Source organism: Peromyscus maniculatus, chromosome 20, assembly GCF_049852395.1.
Source record: "Peromyscus maniculatus bairdii isolate BWxNUB_F1_BW_parent chromosome 20, HU_Pman_BW_mat_3.1, whole genome shotgun sequence".
Classification (NCBI taxonomy): Eukaryota; Metazoa; Chordata; class Mammalia; order Rodentia; family Cricetidae; genus Peromyscus; species Peromyscus maniculatus.
This window is the reverse complement of record NC_134871.1, coordinates 53,567,558-53,580,420: the sequence shown is the minus strand read 5'-3', so window position 1 is coordinate 53,580,420 and position 12,863 is coordinate 53,567,558. Positions and strand designations below refer to the sequence as shown.

Sequence of the window (12,863 nt, the reverse complement as noted above, 5' to 3'; positions counted from 1 at the left end):
GGATCACACATCTTCTCTGAGGGGATCTCCAGCGGCAGGTGTCCCACCACTCTATCCTTCCGCCTCAGAGAGTGATACGCCCTCTCAGCTTGGCCTGGAATACTGTCACCACCTCAAAGCTTTGACATGTTGGTCACCTGGCACCCACAACAGCAGGTGATGGATGGGGTAACACCATGTATGACACTAGTGATCCCAACTCTACTGACTGGGAGACCCCAAGTCAGTCTTGTTAACCCCTCCGACCCTGCTACCTCAGACGGCATTTCCTGTTTGTTTTCTGAGGTCCCCAGGCAGGCTGAAGAACGCAAGCCCCCAGCTTAGAGCAGGACACACGACAGGCTCTTGAGACAGGGCTGTGGATCCAGCTCTGGGGACAAGCCATCCTCTACCTTCACAAGGACAGACACCAGCTCTAGCATCAGCGAAGATGCTGATGTCCAGCTTTTTGTGAAAAAGGAGACCCTCTCGTAAACTTGCACACCCATGTTCAAGGCTATGTTGTTCACAACAGCCAAAAAGGTGAAATTGGTACAGATGCTCATAGATTCAAAACAAAACAAAACAAAACAAAACAAAAAAGGAAGGAAAATTATAATAGCCGCACCCATGGGGATCCATAAATAGGACTTAGTCATGCATGGAAAGGCTCGTAACCACTGAGCCATCCCTCCATCCCTACTAATCATTCCTAATCCCCCAGTCCTCACCATGACTCTGTAAGGGAAACAGGCAACTATAAAAAACTTTCATGAGTCAGTGACCACCAATGGGTGTGGACTCCCTTTGCCCCCCCATCCCCCCAAAGACACACAAAGATCCATCCTGGGACGCCAGGCGAGTTTAGAAAACAGACGGAATTCCAGCAAATATTTGCCCTTCATAGTGAAATGGAAAGAGTCAGAAATAGGAAGAGAAGAAACTCTCCGGGGAAATTCAACACCACGGCAGCCCAGTGACCAGGTTTCCCCAAATCCCATCTGGGGGTCCCTTATGCCAAGGCCACACGCAGTGGTTGGGGTGACAGGCAAAGAAAAAAAAAAAAGAAGACAGTTTCTGTTGAGAATGAGGCCGTCCAGGGAGACTCCAGCGAGCCACCTAGGAGACTCATATCAAGGGGCCACCGTTCCTCTCAGAAAGACCCCGGTGGGTAAAGTACTGAGAAAGCGTGAAGGCCCATGAGCAATCTCCAAAACTCACATTAAAAAGCCAGCACTGGCCCCTGTAATCCCAGTGCTTGGGGAGGCAGAGACAGGTGGCTCCCTGGAGCTTACTGGCCAGCCAGCCTAATCCGTCAGCCCCAGTCCCAGGGAGAGACCCCGTCTGAAAGAGCAAGACGGAGGCTCCTGAGGCACAACATGAAGGGTGACCACGGGCCTCCACGTGTACCTGCAACATGAACGAACACACAAACACAAACGAAATGTAAAACAATAATAATAACAAAGACCGTGGAGCCACTACGTGCATCAGGCCCCTACCTAGACTCTGGGCATGAAGCCCAGGGCCTGGGGAAGAGACTGGGATTGTGAACTTGATTCCAAAATCTCGGAGTTGGGTGGGGGTGGGGTGGAGGGGGGCGGAGCAAAGAGAATGCCATTATCAAAGCACAGAAACTAGGTCACATAAAACAGAAATTTCCACATCGCCCTTGCACATCAAAAACAACAGTAAGCAGGGCCAGGGACTGTGTGACCTTCATAAAGAAGAAGCATGCACGCACGCAGAGCCTGCCAGGCTGCGGTCCGCATGCTCTCCCCAGGGTGGTCCTTCCTGTTCAAGGCCTTGGGGAAACACAGACTCCGAGCCCAGGAAGAGTGCTGTGAACTTGGCCAAACCTGCCAAGCCCAAGCTCAAACCTCACTCTGCCACATACGTGTGGGGTCAGGCAGGCCCCCGGCACCTCGCTAAGCCTCAGTTTCCCCTCTGTAGCACAAAGGTGGGAACAGTCCCTGCTCCCAGAGGTGTTTAGAGGGATGGAGAGGTCTGGGACACTCAGCATCTGGCTCAGGTTGCATACATAGCTATAAGCTGGAGGGTTAGCTCTGACCGATGGTGGCTACCTGAGGAGAGCCACTACCATGGAAGAGCATGGAGGAGGGACAGACAGGTCCTTCATATCGGGAGAACCATGGGAGACTTCCTGGAGGAGGCATCCAATGAACCAGTCTTGAAAGAAGGTCAGACTCAGGAACAGTATGTGGTGGTGGTGGTGGTGGTGGTGGTGGTGGTAGTGGTGGTAGTGGTGGTAGGGAGGCCCAGCCCAGGGGGCCTACAGATACCAAGGGTGGAGGGATCCATTGCCCCAGCCTGAATCTTCCAGGTATCATACTCGGCGTTGGACGGTTTCCAGTGTTAACCCAATGGGCAGCTTCGAGGACCCACCAGTCTTTTCGAGGACGGATTTGGAGAACCTATGTCTTCCGCTTCACCAGCGACCAGCCCACCGGGCTACTGGGTTTCAGCGAATCCCAGGAATGCTGAGGTTTTTAAAGTTATGCTCCAGATGCCAGGAGGATACACACTTCAAAGATGTGAGATGCCAATGGCTGGGAGCTAGCTGCGCCCAGCTCCAGACCTGGGGTAGGTCTGTGATGGAGCTCCTGTACCTCGGTGGAGTCCTAGGAGCCTATGGCCTGGTTTTCCCAAGCATCCTCATTGTTCTGAGCTGAACGCCCTGTCCACACACAGCCCAGCAGCCGGACATGAAGAGTGGGTATCAACATGGCCCTCCAGGCAAGGAGCCCTCTCGCTGCACTGAATCTCCAGGGCTTGTAGGGAGCTGGTTGTACAGAAATACCAGCTGAGGACCAAGAGGAGGAAGCCAGGGAAGGAGGGAGATGGAAGCCAGAGAGGGATGGAGTTGGAAGCCGGGGAAGGAGAGATGGAGGTCAGGGAAAGGAGAGAGGAAGAGAGAAAAGAGAGGACAGGGTAACTGAGGCAAGCCTCTTGTCTCCTCCCTCCCTCTCCAAAGACTAGGTAAGGCTTAGAAAGCAAAAAACGTTAGATGCAGGAATGCACACCTTTAATCCTGGCCTGGGGGAAGTGGAGGCTAAGAAGGACCAGCTCAAGGTCATTCTCAGCTGCACAGTGAGTTGAAGGGCCAGCCTGGGCTACATAAGACCTGGTCTCGAATTTTTCTTGATTAAAACTTAAAAGAAAACCATCTGGGGGTGGAGGGGAGCCACCTTTCTTGACTTACAGTCTCAGAGGGAAAAAGCCAGCTTCAGAAGCCCCCTGCCCGCCCCCTCACGGCCATCACCGGGCGCCTCCTAAGAGCCTGCTGCTATTTATACCTCAGGCCAAGCGCCGAGCTCACAGCTTTGATTTTATTCTTTATCCTTTTCTTTGTATGGCTCCATTTATATATTTATTTATACCCAGGCTCTTAAGAAAAAAAGATTTTTTTTGGAGGGGGGGGAGCGGCCATTTGTTTCCTCTCGACATTATTAGGAAAACACGGCTTTGAAAGCGGGCTGGTAGAAGAACAAGCGCCTCCCTCAAAGTGGAGGAGGAGAAATACGGGCACAGGCAGCCACTCTCCGCTGCTCACCCCGAGATAGGGACATGGGCCTGGAAAAACTGGGGTGCAAGCCCCTCACAGTGAGAGGAGGGGTCTTCAGGGACACAAAGGCCCTACCGGAAGGGCTGGGGGGAATGGGCTGCAGGCAGAGCAATGGTGACTCCATTTACTGGCATCCGCATAGCAGCGGCATCATCACACACTGCCCACAGGGACTTTCTGTACCATATATTCACTTCCTGGTTTTCACAGAGAACAAAGGATCATGGCCGGGAAATCTCAGCAAACCCACTCTGAACCAGGATCAAAGCAAAACTCTCACAAAAGGGGCCATGCCACACCTGCTGCACATCAAAAGGAGAATCTGAAACCGGTAGCAAAGAACCGGCCTCAATTTGGGGCACTTAACCAGCCCTCCACAGGCTGGCACCCAGCGGTGCCCTGCATAGACCCGCTCAAAGACAGAGCACTCTACGGAGCCTCAGAAGAATGGAGGAGACAAAGAACCCATTGTCTGTCTCCCCCATCTCTCCTCCTAGCCAAGGGGGTGCAGGGCCCCATGAGCCAGCAACAGAGACCCCCAGGACACCTCTGATAGCCGAGCCTGGGAACAGGAGTTTTCCGTGAATTCGCTAACTCTGTAGAAGTTCTAATTCACCAGCCACAAAGGGCTTCTTCAGAGCAGTTCCGAAAAGAAACCAACTTGGGCTGCAGGTGAGGCTCTCCCAGCTCAGACAAGAGCTGACCCAAATAAGATGTAAGAACGAGTGAAAATGTCATCAGTCTGGGCAGCTGAGGCCAACTGCTGCCAGCGACCTTCCTGACATCCTCAGGCATGCACAGGGTGAGGGACGGAATTCAAGTTGGAGAACTGTTCCTGACGCGTGCACACACGAAGACCCTGATGTGCCAGGCTGATCCATGACAGCGGGGTTCAGCACCAAGCATGAGGACCACAGGCAGGATGGATGAGGCCACACCCAGTGTGAAGTGTGGTTAGGCGAGGGAACCCAGGGAGAGTCTGCCGCTCTGCCCCAGATGCAGGAAAGAGGGAACGATGTTCAAACATCCTAGAGATAGCCTCTTCACCATCAAGGCCCAGCCGGACTGCTGCTCATGAGAAATGGGTTTGGTTTCCCCACACAGGCCACGGCCCAGGGTACTGAGCACAGGCTGTTCCGGCGTGTTAACTCAGTAATTTCTAAGAGTAGGTCGTTTCTACACTATGCTGGCAAGGCCTAGGAATAGAATGTGACCGGGACTTAAGCTATTGATTTATGGACTTGTTCTGCTGGGGCCTAAGGTCCCACTGTACTTGTTGAGACACTAAAATGAGTTCAGACACTAACAAAAAGAACGTGCACATCTTAAAAGGGTGCAGTGGAAAGGAGGCCATCGGCCCACATCAGGAGCCATTGCTGAAGATGACGTCCCGTTGAAGCTGTGGAAGTAAGGGTTCTAGAACCTCTGGGATCCCAGGAAGGCTGTTGGAGGGGAGGGCCTGCCTCCAGCTCACCAGCTGATGGCCAACTGCATCCTCCGCATCCAATAGCCAAGCTGGTACCCTGTCTCACGCCAAAGGAACCAGTGTGACGAAAAAAGGAGGCACAGTCACACCCACGCTGAGTCTTTGAAAGACATACCTGACCCTGGGACACTCTGGACCTTTTGCTCCACTAACATTTTAAATAGAGGAGTTCCCATCAGACACGGCCATCTTCCCAGCAACCCAAGCTGGCCCTGTCACTGGCCCAGGGTGGAAAGCGCCAAAGTAAAGCCCACACTTCTTGGTGGTTCCCAGAGATTCCTGATAAGGGACTGACCTCTCACAAATTCAGCTGTGCCCTCTCCTCCCCGACCCCTGTACCTTCCTCAAAGCCCACGGGAGCCAGGTCCTGTTAGGCCGCACTTGGCCCACACTCGAGGTGCCCTTCTCTTATCACAAATGCCCAGGATACACTCTCATTGCACCCACCCACCCTAGACGGAGCTGGGGCCACTCTGGAACATACTCACTCCCCTGTGCCCAGAATCAGGTCTCAGGTCATCACCGTGGTCATGCATGCAGCGCAATGCATGAGCAGAAAAGACATAGGAAAGAGAGAGCAAAGGATTTCACCCAGGGAAAGCTACCCAGAACAGAGACAGTGACTGTCACCTACAGATCACCTCCCAACCACTTCGCTGGATGGAAAAGAGGCCTCCCAGTAAGGCTCACATTAGCCCAGCAGTCGTGGGTCACCAAGAACCCAATTACAGCATCGCAGCCTCCATGAGCCAAGGGGAAGGATGCCGCCCTAAGATTAGGGGTGGATTGGGGCAACCAGCCTTGGGCCACGCTCAGCCGCCTCTACTTTCATGAGGGCAGACCAACTATTCACGCAGGTTTCCCGGAGACAGAGACCCCCCACGCCAGGCAGAATGCATCTGTCTCAGGAACTAGGTGTGATCACCGCACGCGATGCCTGGTTTCGTGTGTGTGTGTGTGTGTGTGTGTGTGTGTGTGTGTGTGTGTGTGTGTGTGTATGTGTGTGTGTGTGCAGCTGAAGCTCAGAGCCAGGGTTAAACAGACAATTCCCTCAGCCCCCAAACACAGTCTTTTTCTTCCCTTCTGTTCCCCAGGGTGATCAGAAAAATGTTAGAACTACAGAAAAACGCCTTGAATAGGAAGAAAGGTTTCTGGGTTCACAGTGAAATGTCAAGTTTACCATATAGGGCCCCTGGGCAGGCTGAATCGGGGACGGGAGGGCCAAGGCCGCCTAGCTCATAGAGAATATGGTCCTCAAAGGATAAAAGGCAGCCTAGCTATCTCCCCACATGCAAAGCCTCATGGGCCAGCTTCTTCAACTCATCTTCTGAACAGGAGGGAGAATTCTAGAGGCTAGCCAGCTGTCAGCCAGGCATGAGCATGGGCTGGTCTCTAACACCTGAGTATCGCCCCCCCCCAACCCAATCCACTGTGTTCCCTAGACACTGACCCATCCAGTCCTTCCTCCAACACAGTCCTCTACTGCCTCCAGAATCCAGTCCACACATGCCACAATGTCACCAGCCACCAGTTACCTGGCCCGGATGACTTTTCCAGTACCTTCTCCCCTCCCTCTGGCTGCCTCCCCTAAAGAGCTCAGACCACGGTGCCTTTACTCAGCCCATGCACCCTCCCTGGGGCCACATCCCACAGCTACTGCTGGAAGTGCATCCAGAACTTTGCATCTGCCTGTGCCCGACTGGAAGTCATCTCCCAGTTCTGGACCTCGGCTGGCAGTCACTACAGTCCAGAGAAACAGGGAGGAGACCCTCGCAGAACAGCCGTGGACACAGTATCCTTCACTGCAGGGCATACTAACTGGGCAGGATCATGAGGCTGTCGTGACAACGGTCTGCTATGTAGAGAGTGGCTAAAGGCGAGATTGAGGTCTCTCCGCTCCTTCTCACTCCCTCACCGGCACCCAGGCTGGGCCACGTTTAGCAAGACTTAGACTCATCCACTCCACCTGAGCTCACCAGAACAGAACTGTGTTAAATCCACGTTCTGGAAGCCTCAGCTCTCTGCCAGTGCCAAACAATGCTCAGGGGATTCAGAGGGCAGTGCCAAGGCCACCGATTATCAAAGGACCCAGACTTCAAATGTCCACCCTCAAGACCAGGCTGGGCCTATTGGGAAGTCCTGGATTCTCTGCCCGGGCACTTGAGGTGTGGGTAGTGAGGATTCCAGCAGATGCCCACCAGGCCTCAGGGATGCCCAAAGGCACAGTCTCCGCCCCCCACCCCCACCTTCAAGTCCCTGCAGAAAGCAGGTGTCGAACATGAGCGAGCACGCAATGTCTATGGGAGGCGCAGGGCCACCTAGGTTCAAAAAGCTGTCGTAAAGTTAAAATGCAGCCGCAGTCCAGCGGGGGAGGAAGTAGGGAGGCAGAGCTGCAGGGTGGGAAGGGCAAGCAAGAGTCACAGGCCTCTGAAGATGGTCAGGGACCTCTGGGACCTCCACGGCAGGGGCCCAGGTCACCACTGGGGTCAAACCCCAGGGTCTCACACACGCTAGGCAAGCGCTCTACCACTGAATTATGTCCCCAGCCCTTACTTTCTGGGACTGCCTTAGTTAGGGTTACTATTGCTATTATGAAAAGGTTTATCTGGCTTACACTCCCACATCGTAAGTCCATCCCTGTGGAAGTCAGGACAGGAACTCAAGGAGGGCAGGAGCTGAAGCAGAGGCCATGGAAGGATGCTGTTTCCTGGCTTGCTCCTCATGGCTTGCTCAGCCCGCTTTCTTATAGAACCCAGGACCACCAGCCCAGGGGGAGTCCCATCCATGATGGGCTGGACCCTCCTCCATCAATCACTAATTAAGAGAATGCCGTAAGGCGTGTCTACTTACAGCCCAATCTTATGGAGACATTTTCTCAGCTGAGGCTCCCTCTCTCAGATGACTATCTATAGCTTATGTCAAGTTGCCATAAAACTAGCCAGAACAGTGGTTCAGGCTATTCTGAAACTCTCAGTTCTTGCCTCGGCCTCCCAAGGGTTGGAATTGCAGTATGTGACATCATACCCCGCCAGGGTCACTATTTCATCTGTCTAGAGGACTTCAGCCCCTGCTTTGAGTCCCAACTACTGAAGCCCCTGAAGTCAGCCTCCTGCTGCCCAGAAGGGGTCCCCTGGCTCACCATCTGTTTTCTTGCCCCTGGCCCTTATCTCAGGTGCCAGTGATCCATGAATCTAACCCACAGGCCTCAGCAGGCCCTTCTGCTGCAAGCCTCAGAGCCCCTGACTTATGAGGGATGCTTTTGTTACACTTCTTCCCGTCGATCACAATCACACTGCCTTTTCAACAACACTTCAAAGTGATTTTAGGGGTTGGGGATTTAGATCAGTGGTAGGACGCTTGCCTAGCAAGCGCAAGGAAGGGAAATGCAAAACCCACAAGAAACTCATAACCATCGAAAGAGCAGGGCCCAAATCTCCCTGCCTGTGGCGGCAACAATCACTTCCCTCCGTGAAAGCTGCACAGAGCGCTCACCAAGGCAGGCTGGGAATGAAATCCACTGCTCACCCGAAACAGCAGAACAAGCCTGGTCAAGCTCAGCATAGATAGAGAAATGCACTGTGTTGCAGCAGGAAAACAGAGCCAGCGGCAGGAAGGTTTAACTCCTCGGCAGAGCAGGGGAGGCAGGCTTCCCAACTGTGGAACTAGCATTAATTAATCTGATCGGTAATGTCCCCACATACTCAGGGAAGTCCAAATTGGTTCTGCTGAGAAAATAAGAAGGTTAAATCATTAAGCCATTAACAACAACAACAACATAAAAAAAGAGGCTCTACTGTACACCTGCCATGGGAACCCCCCTACTGGGCCGGGAACGGGACCGCTATGGGCATAGCTCCCTCTAGCGGTCATTTGTGCTATAGCTGTCAGATGAGATGCTGTGGGGTCCAGTTCATTTTCTTTTGCTGAGGGGAAAAAAAAGGAACGGTCTGGACAAGTGGGATGCTCAGAAGTGGGGCACTCAGAAGAAGTGGGGTGCTCAGAAGTGGGGTGCTCAGAACGCTAGCACTGGGCTCTGTGAGCTGGACTCCTACCAGACATTCAGGGTTTCTGTGTGGTGTTTCATCCAGCTAGAAATAGCCCGCTCCACCCAGGCCCAATGGATTCGCGGGGACTGATCTTCACTTCAGGCCAGGCCTCTGAGGGAAGTGCTCCAGAGGAGGAACCATGGCTAAAAACATGCGTAGACACACTCCCTAGCCCGAGAGTGTTGGGACCGACACACCCCGCACCCTTCCCAGCACCCTTCCCTCCTCTGCCAGCTCCCTTTTTCCCAGGCGCTGTCACTGTTCGATGCGTCTGCGCCCAAGGCTTCACTGCCATCACTTCTGTACAGGACAGGCATGTCATCTGCCTGTCTCCTGCCTTACGGCACCACACTGAGCAGACAAACTGCTTGGACGGAGGACGTCTGGCTGATCCTCAGGGAGTTCAGGAGCAAATGGTTCAGCATTCCACTACTTTAATCAGTCTTTGTATTGATTTATATTGATTTTTCTCCATTTTTTTATTTGTTTGTTTTTTTAGAAGACTCTTGATACATTATCCAAGCTAGCCTCAGATTCATAATTCTTCCTGCCTCGTTGGCCCAAATGCTGGGATTATAGGTGTTTGCCACCACATCTGACTTAACATTCCTTCCTAGGGACTATCACTATAACTCAATGGGCCGTTTTTCTTCTGTTCCCCCCCTCCCTCCTGAGACAGGGTTTTTCTGTTTAGCCTTGGCTGGAACTCACTCTGTAGACCAGGCTGGCCTCGAACTCACAGAGATGCACCTGCCTCTGCCTCCCGAATGCTGGGATTAAGCTCCTGAACCTTTTATGGCTGCATCGTGCTCCCCCTTCCATGACAAACAAACAGGCCATTGGATGCATACTGTGGATGTGCAAGTGGCCCCCTGGGATTTCCAGGCAGAAGGAGAAGAAGCTGGGAGCCTGGAGCAGAGACAGTCGGGGAGACACAGTGTTGATGGCTGGAGAAGAGAAGAGACAACCCAGGTCCCTCCCTGAACTGGAAGAGGGCAAAGATGGATCCTCACTGCAGTTTCCAGAAGGTTGTAAAGCCCTGCCCTCACCCTGACTGATGACTCTGAGGGCTGTAAGGTGACAGACCCATGTTGTTCTAACCATGCAGGGTCTGGTGCTTTGTTGCCACGGCAACAACAAAGGCCAGGCACAGGAGCACACCGCTTCCATCACAGCACTCGGGAGGCAGGCGGAGCTAAGTGAGTTCAAGACCAGCCTGGACTACACAGTGAATTCCGAGACAGCCAGGGCTAGATAGAGAGACGATCTCAAAAAGAAAGAAAGGAAGAAAAATAAGAAGGGCTGGCTGCCTGCACGCTTGCACAGCCCTGTGTATGCTCACTGGCCATTCAAGAGCTATGGAAACGGACGAGCCTGGGTCACACAGCAGACCATTAAACAGATCGGAAGAGCCATTTGACCCCCCTGTGCTTAACAGCACCGTGCCTCACAGCAAGGAGCCACGGCGTGTGACACCAAGGCCAGGGGTGGGGAGGTTGAGGGGGGCGGGGGATTGACCTCTAGAGAGCAGATCTCCAAACATGCATTGACTTTTATGTGCAGACGCCACAGGATGGATGGGTAGCCACCTCCCCTGAGCTGGCCTCTCAGAAGGCTTAGCCTGGCAGCTCCGGGCTAAAAGGCGGGTGGTGGGGCCAGGCTACCTCCAGCTTCCCGCCTGCCCGGCCATTTAATAGTTCACAGGAACAGTCGGAGGTGTGCTAATTGCTTGCCCTTTGCAGCCACAGCTGTGCCCCATAAGCCTCCCCTCCTCCCAAAGCTTTGTGTCTCCTCTTTGTCCCCGGGACCACCTCCCTGGACCCGAACCAACAGGGCAAGTAAGTGTCTATCCTCCACCCTGCTGTCATTCCCCAAGCGCCGAGTCCTTGAGGACTGCGTGGGCATTTTCAAATCCACACACAGGCCGCCGGCTCCCCTGAGGCCCTGGAGGAGGCGGCCTGGAAACTGTATTCTGAAGGTGATTGTCCTTCCAATCTTCCATCTTCCTGTTTCTGGCAAGTGGACTTAAGAACAACCACGGAAACATGCCCTTCACTGTAAGGTCCTGTGGCCAGCATGGGTGTTGTAAGCCAGGGGCAGGGAATGCTCCGCCAACATCCCCATCAGAAAGCTGCCCGTATTCTCTGCCTGTATTCTCCCTTCTCTCCCCTTATCCCATCCGGCATCCAGCTGGAAGTCCCAAGTCCAGAAGAATGAGAGAGACGCTGGGGAAGGACCAGAGACTTCAGGGCCAGCTCCATAGAGCAGGAAGCAGCCCTCTATCCAAGCCTGCCACCCACTTCCTCTATCGCTTGTCTGACCGCGGCAGGCTGGAAGGGTGTAGCTACTCGAGGAGGGAGTTGCCATGTGCCCAGGGAAGGTAGCAAAATGCTGATACTCTCATTGCAGCCAAGTCAGTTCTGAGGTCCTTTCCCCATCCCAGCAGCCAGGGACGTCAGACACACCTAAGCATGCTCTGGAAGCTCTCTCAGTCTTGAACCCAGTAGGAAAAAAGAGGGGAGAAGGGAAGAAGGGGAGAAGAGGCGGAAGCAGCCAGCGCTGGCTGCGTCCTGCAGGACACTCCTTCCAAACTCAGCTCCGGTCAGGCATGGTGGCCTGTGGTCCCAGCACTCAGGAAGCTGAAACAGGAGGAATCCTCAGGGGTAGAGGCCAGCCTGGCTACAGAATAAGACCCTGTCTGAAAACAAGCCAGAAGGGGGGGGGGGGGGGGGCAGTGATATGGCTCAGTGGATAAAGGTGCTTGCTGCTAAGCCTGACCTCCTGGGTTCGATTCCCGGGGCCCACAGGGTAGAAGGCAAGAACTGACTTCTATACAACCTGTCCTCTGACTTACCACACACGCTGTGGCACAGGCATGCACAGATGCACACAAATAAATGTGCAAGCCTTTTTAAAAAGAATTAAAGCTTGGGGGAGAGACGCCTCCGCTGCTGGCATCTCTCTCTCTCTTGGGCCAGCAGGAGTTGGGCACAGGGCTCTCTCTGCAGCAAGATGGCCAACCCGAGCAGGATGTGACACACTGCTCCAGGGGAGATACTGGGAGCAGGGATGATAGGAAGAGTGGTGGACACCCGGGGGGAACCGGGCGGCTCCTGCATACCCGGGACTGCCATACAGGCACCGGCTCCACACTGCTAGAGCCCTGGGTCCCTCTCCTAAAAGACACATAGACCTTCTCTGTCTCAGCAGCTCTCCACCCACAGGAGAACATCCAGCAGGTGATCAGGTGGGACTGTGTCTGGAAGCCAATAGAACAGGTAGGGGGTGGGGCTGAACAGGGGCCCACTTTACCAGGTCTACTTCTGCAAATCCCACACGGCTCAGAGGGATAGTGCCTGACACCTAAGTTCCATCTTCAGAACACACACACACACACACACACACACACACACACACACACACACACACACACAATAGCAATTCACTGCTCTCTGCTTCCTGGCAGTGGACGCCTTCCCACCATTATGGACTGAACCCTCGAAATGACCCTTCCTTTGGTGGTTTCTGTCAGGGATTCTGTAGCGGCAAAGACACAATGAGTATTCCCTACGCCACCAAAGAGGCATTGGTGCCAGAATCACACAACAGTCCAACGGCCTGGGGGGTGTAGGGTGAAGAGGAGGTGAAGGAGCCCTGATTGGGAACCAGGTCACTGGATCAGCCCCTACGTCCCATTCCCACTTGCTGAGTGACCTGAGGCAGGTGGTTTAACCTCTCTGGGCTCCAGTTGTTGCCGCTGTGAAAG

At 53.8% G+C, this 12,863-nt stretch overlaps 1 protein-coding gene across 2 annotated transcripts in view; it reads right to left on the bottom strand.

The window, feature by feature from the left end:
• Parvb (parvin beta) overlaps positions 1-12,863 on the bottom strand; it is an 88,605-nt gene that overhangs the window by 47,029 nt on the left and 28,713 nt on the right. The gene's annotated exons all lie outside the window — the stretch shown is intronic.